The sequence below is a fragment of the Triticum aestivum genome, chromosome 7A (assembly GCF_018294505.1).
Source record: "Triticum aestivum cultivar Chinese Spring chromosome 7A, IWGSC CS RefSeq v2.1, whole genome shotgun sequence".
In the NCBI taxonomy this organism is placed as follows: Eukaryota; Viridiplantae; Streptophyta; class Magnoliopsida; order Poales; family Poaceae; genus Triticum; species Triticum aestivum.
In genome coordinates, this window is record NC_057812.1 from 21,339,963 (window position 1) to 21,348,120 (window position 8,158).

Below are 8,158 nucleotides of genomic sequence, written 5' to 3' on the forward strand. Positions count from 1 at the left end.
GAGTTGTCTCCGGGTGGTTCTTGTCAGAAGATTGCCTCTTGTTGCTTGCCACCACTACCCCTAGCGCTGCAGCACCTGGTGCCTCGATCATGACCTGGGGCTCGCTTGGCCCCGATCCATCTGTGGTCATTGCATTGTCCGCTCTTACATCCTGCCTCTCAGCCTCCCTGCGAGGTTCATTCTGATATGCATTGAAGCGCCGGCTTTGATTGGGGTTATATTGCTCTCGTCCCCTACCTCTTCCTCCTGCATTCCTTGGGCCGCCTCGACCCCTCTGGTTACCAAAACCACCTCTGCCTGGTTGCCTAAAGCGAATATTGTCAGCTAGAACAAAGTCACCCCACTCAAATTTTGTCTCATCATGAACACCATCACCACACTCCTCGTGCCAATGCCCGCATTCACCACAGTTAAAGCAAAAGACAGGTAATTTCTCATATTTTACTTGGTATCTGACTCATTCATCCCCCTTCTTTCCAGTGACAAACCTCTTAATTTTTGTGTTGATATCGATTTTCACCCTCACCCGGACAAATTCACCAAAAAAAACCTGTCGGTAGCTTGAGCTGCACATCTTCCACCTCCGCAATTCGCGATGCCATCCCCCTGACTGCAGGTTCGATCAAAAAGTTATCAGGTAAACAATGGATTTGCGCCCAAACTGCCAGCTTATCCAACTTGATGCTATCAGGGTTTTTGAACCCATCATACTCCACCAAAATCACTGCTTGGTCTCTGAAAAGCCATGGCCCCTCTAGCATGGCCTTATTCCAATCCCATAGACAACCAAACTGAGCTGTGAACAAGTTGTCCTTCACCTTCCTCCAGACCACCGTCTTCGCCGGGTTCCAGGCTGCACGCATGTCCCCATAAAGAGCATTAGGGCTGAAAGTCCTTGTAGTGTGCACCCTGGCTATGGCTAGCCACTTCGTCGGCGCCCCCAGATCTAGCAATTCCTCTTCCCACACGAAATCATCATCTTCCTCCTCCTGCAGATTCAACCTGGCTAGCAGCTCCTCCGTCGTCTCCTTGCCCTGCCGCCCCTGCGAGCTTGATCCCGACGCCATGGATAGAGCAGTCTAGTCGTTACCAACGAAAACCATAGATCGACCTGCCGGAGAAACCACGAGAACCAAGGCCGGGTAAGGTCACGAGGGCCTCCCTTGATCAGCCCGAGTCCAGGGGATCACCAGCAAGATCGCCGGGGGAAAAAAAGTAAGATCCGGCCGCGGCGCCGGAGTACGTCGAAACCCTAGGCTATCGCCGTCGGGGAGAGAAAAATCGTGCGGTCTTACTTGTATCTGAAAATTAACACAGGTTAACCCCCCCTATCCTTGCGTGAATACTGGAAGAAAAGAAAAATGGTTCTATCGTACCAAGACGGATTGCAACATGGGCCCCCGCTAAATCTCCTGGCGGTGGGCATTATCTCTGTGATTAGCTTAAAAACAACATAAATTCTAAAAAGTGCAGTTGTGCTGTTTAGAGCTCCCGAGCACACATCCTTCTGCATCATCCGATCGAAATCGCCACATCAGGTGCTGGGTGGTCGGGTCCGTGCCGCCCAAAGACCAATTCCTCTCTCTCGTCTCACAAGCTCACCCCCACCCCCCCACTTTGCACACCTGACACCTTCCTCCATGCCCCGGCGAGATCCGATGCGCCCCGCCTCCGTTGACCTGGCCCTCGTGCTGGCCCGCCTCCACCGAGCCAACCCTGCACCGGAGCTCTTCCTTCCCCAGCCTTCTTCCCCGCTGACGCACCCACACCCCGACCGGCAGCAAAGCATCCCACCCGAGCGGACGCGCTCCTTGCCCACAGACCGGCGCCAACGCGGCCCCGCGCCCAACTTCTTCCTCCCGTCATCATCCTACGTCCCGCCGCGTCAATCCCTCGCCGGGTCGATGCATCCCGCAGCTGGGACCTTCGATCCCCGTCGGATCTAGGCCGAAGGCTGCGGCTGCTTTGGTTGGCCCCTGCAGATTCCAACCATCGACGACGCCCCTTCTTGTTGTGGACTCGTGGACCTATGAATCCACAAGTCAACATGCAGTGCCGGAGCATGGGCTGTGTCGGCAAGGTCGACCAGGCCATGGCCTTCGTGAGAACCTTCACAGGTACAGACATGCATAGCGTGGCCTTCCTGGTCTGACCCCTCTTGCTTGGTTTACTTGTTTTCTCCATGCACTCAGGGACATCCACTTCTCTTGATTTTTGGTTTGGCAGAGGTGGAAATGGCAGTGGGAGATGTCGGCACTGGAGTCGTGGCCGTGGCGGGGAAGACGAAGCCGGCGGAGCTATGCCGGTGGCTCAAGAGGAAGACAAGGAAGGATGTGAAGATTTTTTGTCCTCGTCCACCGGCTGAGAATCTTGTTAAGCAGGTATGCATCCCTCTTGTCTACTTGTACTGCAGAATGAAGGCAATGTGTGTAATATCCAAATTAATGTACGTTTACTTTGCTATCCTTTGCAAATGGCGAGAAGAATCGTGTCTACTCTGTTCTTGCCAGAATGATGATACAAACACCAATTATATGAACCTACAGATGAATCTACAGGTCCAAGGAGTACCTGTCCCGATAGCCTACCTAGCCATTGTTGCTTTGTTCCATTTTCGCATGGACAAGATGGATATGTAATGTATGGTAGTCTGTAGTTGCCCTTTCGTCAGACTCGTCGAGCAAAGGCGGCATTGTATCTCTGAATTTTGACAACAAGCAATTTTTGGGAGGGCTCGAGGTGGAAGTTGTTTGACGGTGGGGCATGAGTTGCCTTCTCATGTATATGTTATCTGAGAAACTGATAAGTAGAGTGCACAAGTTGGAGTGCCTCGGGAAAATGCCAAAAATTGCCCAACTTTGAGGAGACAGTTTCTACACATGTTGGTGCGAGTTGCCCAAAGTATTTTTTTCTAGAAAATGATAGGCAATCCTTGCTTGTTTTTTCTTACACAAATGTGTCGCTAGATTTTACATGAACCTTGATCATGTGTTTTAAACTTGCCTAACCATTTTTGTGGGTGTATTATTTGCCTCAAAATGATGCAAAACTTTGTCCCCAAAATGTAGTCCCCTGATAATTCAGAAAACACACACATATCAAGGGCTAGGCAACTTCACACTGCTAGACGAAGGAATTGACACACACAGTTGAAGCAACTTCAAAACTATTCTAGGAAAGTGGCAGACATCAGAGAGAAAGTCAGGTAAGTGACATGGTAGGCACACATTTAGGGGGGTAGGAAGGGTTTTCGGTGTCAGACATTTTACGCATGTGGAAACAGACAATTCATAATTTTTTGTGTGGCGCTTGCTTGATCACTGTGTGGCGCTTGCTGTAGTTTTATGTGAGACTTGCCACTTAAAATATTTGTGGACTAAAATAGATTTGCGAAAAAGTCTGTTTCCACAAATCTGATTGATCCCAAAAAATTTCCCCACGGCCTAAAAATGTGTGCCTAAAGATGTCATTTACCTGCCTTTCACTTCTCTACAAAATGCTAGATACTTAACACAACCCCCAAAAAATAGCAGGACTTGCTTGACAACTACATGGGGCTTGCAAAACACTTTATATATGTGTGGCTTACAACTACAAAAAATTAAGATCTGCTTGCCAAAAACTGCATGGGGTTAATGGAGTTTTATGTGTGACTTGCCTACTATTGTATGTGATTTGCCTAGAACTTTTAATATGTGGGGACAGGTGGGCATTATGGATTTTGTTGGAGATTCCGGGAGGGCTGAGAGGGGGGATCTGTGGTGTTGCTGTTGAACCGACCAGTGGTAGTGGTGTCGAATCTCCTCCTAGCGACGCACGCCGTGACCGGCAGGGCCTGCTGCCCCGGTACCCTACGCCAGCCCGTTCTACCTCCCTTCGGTGTCGGTTTCCTCCTCGATCGTGCTTCAGCGTGCTGGCAGTCCAGTGTGCCGACCGAGCTCACCCCTCCGAGCTTCGACATAGAGGACTACCTAGGTCCCAGATCGAGCACGGCCGTAGCGAGTACGCACCACCTCTGGCTTGTGTGTGGTTCCATGGTTGGCAGTCCCAGGAAGAGCAACAATGAATTGCCACCCAAAACCGACTTTTTTCTAGTGCAAGCGGGGCAAGTTGCAACCAGCATTTAGGCAAGTGGGGATGCTTGCTTACACAGTGGCAGTAAGTTTCCTAAAAGATTCCAAACAAGTTGTTTTAGGTCTATATACAAGGTTCCTTAGTTTTTATTTCTCCCCACGTCACAAAAATGACGCAACTTGCTTACACACTGGCAGTAAGTTGCCTAAAAGATTCCAAACAAGTTGTTTTACGTCCGTATACAAGGTTCCTTGGTTTTTATTTCTCCCCGCGTCACAAAAATGACGCAACTTGCTTACACACTGGCAATAAGTTGCCTAAAAGATTCCAAACAAGTTGTTTTAGGTTCATATACAAGGTTCCTTAGTTTTTATTTCTCTCCATGTCACAAAAATGACGCAACTTGCTTACACACTGGCAGTAAGTTGCCTAAAACATACCCATCAAGTTGCTCTTTGTCATCCATATACAAGTTGCTTTTCCACAACTTTATCTTTTTCATTTCTTAGTCTGCACCACAATAATTGACACAACGTTTTGTTTACGCAGTTGCAATGTGTTTCCTAAAGGATACCCATCAACACGAGTAGTCAGCCCTATAACACATCCATTTAAAAATGACCAAATTTGCTTACAGCGGTGCAGTAAGTTGCCTAAAAGACACCGACAAATTGCTTATGTATCCCATATATAAGTTCCTTTTAGTTAAACCATATCTTTTTTGCTTATTCGACGCCTTACACATATATAAGTTCTTGTTAACCATATCCCACAACATCCATATATCTAGTAGCGGTTTATCTTTTTTGTACTTTTTATTTCTCTTGCATGATAGTACGCAAAAACACCCAACAAACACGTCATCCATATATCTACTAAGTTTTGAATTTTGATTTTTGTTTTGTATTTTTCGCAGGACCCCCAAACAAAACCTTTCCAAGCTATCAAAGTAATGCCCAAGTAAGGAAACCTCTACCAGCAATCACCTACTCTCCAGGTAATTTCTCACCCCCTGCTCCAGATAATCAGGTGTTTTTCAAAACAAATTCACTAAAACTTGCCTAAGGGATCCCCGGTACTTGACTATAGTTAGTTCCAGTGTGCCAGCAAACAACAAAAGTTTGCTTAATGGGTAACACTGGATTTTTGTTTAAACAAACCAACTACTTTTGCCTACAGTTTTCTTTTTATTGAGTCCAGCATGTCAGTACATGACAAAGAATCTAACCAAAATTTTGATTTTAAATCATAACACTGATTTTTTCTTGAACAAACCAACTACTTTTACCTACAGTTTTCTTGTTTAGAGCCCAGCAGGTCACTACATGTCAACAAAATCTACATAATTTTTGCTTAATGGTAGCACTGGATTTGCTAACAACCTCACTACTTGCCTACAGTTTTTTAGGGGGATACATGAGTAGCTCACTTCAGCCCAATTTCTTGCTTAAAAGTGCACAAGTAGTTGCTCACAAACTTTTTATTTCTGGACATAAAGTTTTCTAGCACCCATGAGCTTACTTGTAACACTTGTTTTCCCTAAATAATACCTATAAGTTGCTTCTTTTTTTATTTATTCCTAACACACTTCTTGTTCCAAAACAAATCTAAGAAAAAACAAGTGTCGTCCGGTAAGTACATAACAACAAATCTACAAAATTTTGCTTAATGGTAACACTGAATTTGCGTAAACAACCTCACGACCTTCCTACAGTTTATCAGGGGATACATGATTTTCTCACTTCAACCCACTTTTCTTTTGCTCAAAAGTGCTCAAGTAGTTGCTCACACTTTTTTTTGCACCCTGGAGAACATAGGAGTTGCTCGCTGGCAATACTGTTTTTGCTTAAACAAAACCTACAAGTTGCTGCTTTTCTATTCTAACATACTTTTGATTCCAAAGCAAATCTAAGGAAAACAAGAGGGGTTTCTCTGGATGTACAACAAATCCAGTAGTTGTCGGGATTTTTTTATTCCTCCCTACAAAAACCACTATAGCTGCTCACTTTTCCCCCTCTCCCTGTGTTTTTGTTGCAACAGGACGCAGTACAAAACATTGCAGGATATTAGAGAAATGAGGGAAAACGCAATGGGAGAAAAGTTTGCACCCACGATGAACAAAGGTGAGTAGAGATCACACTTTTCTCTCTTGTTCTCTCTTTTGGTTGTAGATTTGTAGATCAATATGTTCAATTTTTAAGCTCTAATGGCATAACCATTGCAGGTCCTTTCGATGGGGTGGATTCACTGCCCCCGTCCTCCTTTTGCATGTGTGAGAAGAAAAGAAGAAGGGCGTGGGGACAGGTGGGGAGAGAAGAAGAAAGGAGGGAGGGGCCAATGGGCGCAGGGGCAGTTGAGAGGAGAGAAGCTGGGTGGAAGGGGGGACATGGGAGACGGTCGTCCCTTTACTTTCCAAATCTGTATTGAGGGGGGATCGAAACATGCCTAATAGGGGAGGCTGCCAGGGGGCACTAGCGGGCAAACGATTGCCCACTAGACGCGTCCAGAAAACAAATCTCTGTGACTAGCGTGTGCGAGCATATAGCGCTGAGCCCTACTGTCCTATGCCTTCGTAGCCTGCTTCTGATCTTCTTCTTTTTTGCGAAAGAGCCTGCTTCTAGTATTTGATCTAAAGATGTGATTCATACGGTGACGCGGGTCGCTTCACCCACCAATTCTTCATGCTACGGCCAACGAACTAGCCGAGGCACCCGCAATAGTTTGAAAGCTTGGCCGAGCATCCGTAAACAATTATGGTTGTGGCATATGCCCGCCAATGATGACTAGCCGATCTACTTGGTCCTAGCAGCAAAGGGGCAAAGGGGATCAGGAGGGGCGGATTTGGTTCTCTAGGTATGTATTCTAGCAACCTTGATCAAATTTTGCTAACTAAACGATAAAATTTCCTATACAACCAGTGATGATTTCTCATTCAAACATATATAAATGCAAGTTAAAAGCCAACCATGTGATAATACATGATTATTTTTGTTCGTATATCTTAAATTTCCATATGACAATGTTTATTAGCATGTCGTTTCATCTCGTATTTTATAGTAATTTGATTATCAACTTCGTCTTTTTGGCGCGTATGTGGAATTATTGACCAATATTAGCTATCACTACACACGCTCCAGCTGCCAAAAAGAAAACTTATGTGTCCAAGCTAAGTTTCATGCGAATGATACTTGAGTATAAACTATTGGGCAGTATGCGAGGCATAATATTTGCTGGCTTCGTCGCCGTTTGGCCCCCCTATGCCTAAATCCTGGCTCCGCCCCTGCTTATGTGTCCAAGCTAAGTTTCATGTGAATGATACTTGAGTATAAACTATTGGGCAGTATGCGAGTCATAATATTTGCTGGCTTCGTCGCCGTTTGGCCCCCCTATGCCTAAATCCTGGCTCCGCCCCTGCCCTGAAATTCATGGAAGGAATTGCTAGGGGGACACAAATAAGTCTCTGAATGTCAATGCCTGATGCATAATGCTAAAAATTCCAAAACGCCTAACTGTTCTGCATTTACTGCGTGGAATTTATAATCGTAACCTGGTTCTCACCCCAAAACTTCCGTGGTTCACAGCAGGTTTTCGCTGCAGCACCCCCACACCACTTCATAAATGCAGCTACTGACACGAGTCATTTAAAGATGGACCCACTAGTTCTTGGTATTTAGAAGATGTATCCGGAGCGTATCTCCGAATTGTAAAATGATTTCAGCATTCAATGACATGATCTGCCTAAAGTAATGTGAGGCGTGGATATCAGTGTAATGTGAGGCGTGGATATCAGTGGGTGGAGCACCTCGGTGCCACAAATCCTCATCCTTAGTGCCTTGCGCTATATTCTTTTATCAGATCATCCAACAAACAACTAACAATTTAGCTTATGTCCTGAAGGAGGTTCTTTGATGAGTAATTTTCAACAAGTCGACTAGTGGCTCTTTTTATTTCCTCTTATAAAGCCTAACATTCCACTTCAGCAGGCAACACCCTCAGAATAAACCTAGAGTACATTCAGATGAAAATCTATAAGCAAGAGAATAACTACACACTCTATATGAGCACATAAATCATATCTTGAAAT

General features: G+C 45.5%; 1 long non-coding RNA gene across 1 annotated transcript; it reads left to right on the top strand.

Moving 5' to 3' along the window:
- The first annotated feature begins 2,233 nt into the window (after positions 1 to 2,233).
- Positions 2,234 to 6,347, top strand: LOC123154826 (uncharacterized). The gene is made up of 4 exons (XR_006477073.1): positions 2,234 to 2,381; positions 4,991 to 5,071; positions 6,115 to 6,197; positions 6,299 to 6,347. It is a non-coding gene; the product is annotated as an uncharacterized lncRNA (long non-coding RNA).
- Positions 6,348 to 8,158: the final 1,811 nt, after the last annotated feature.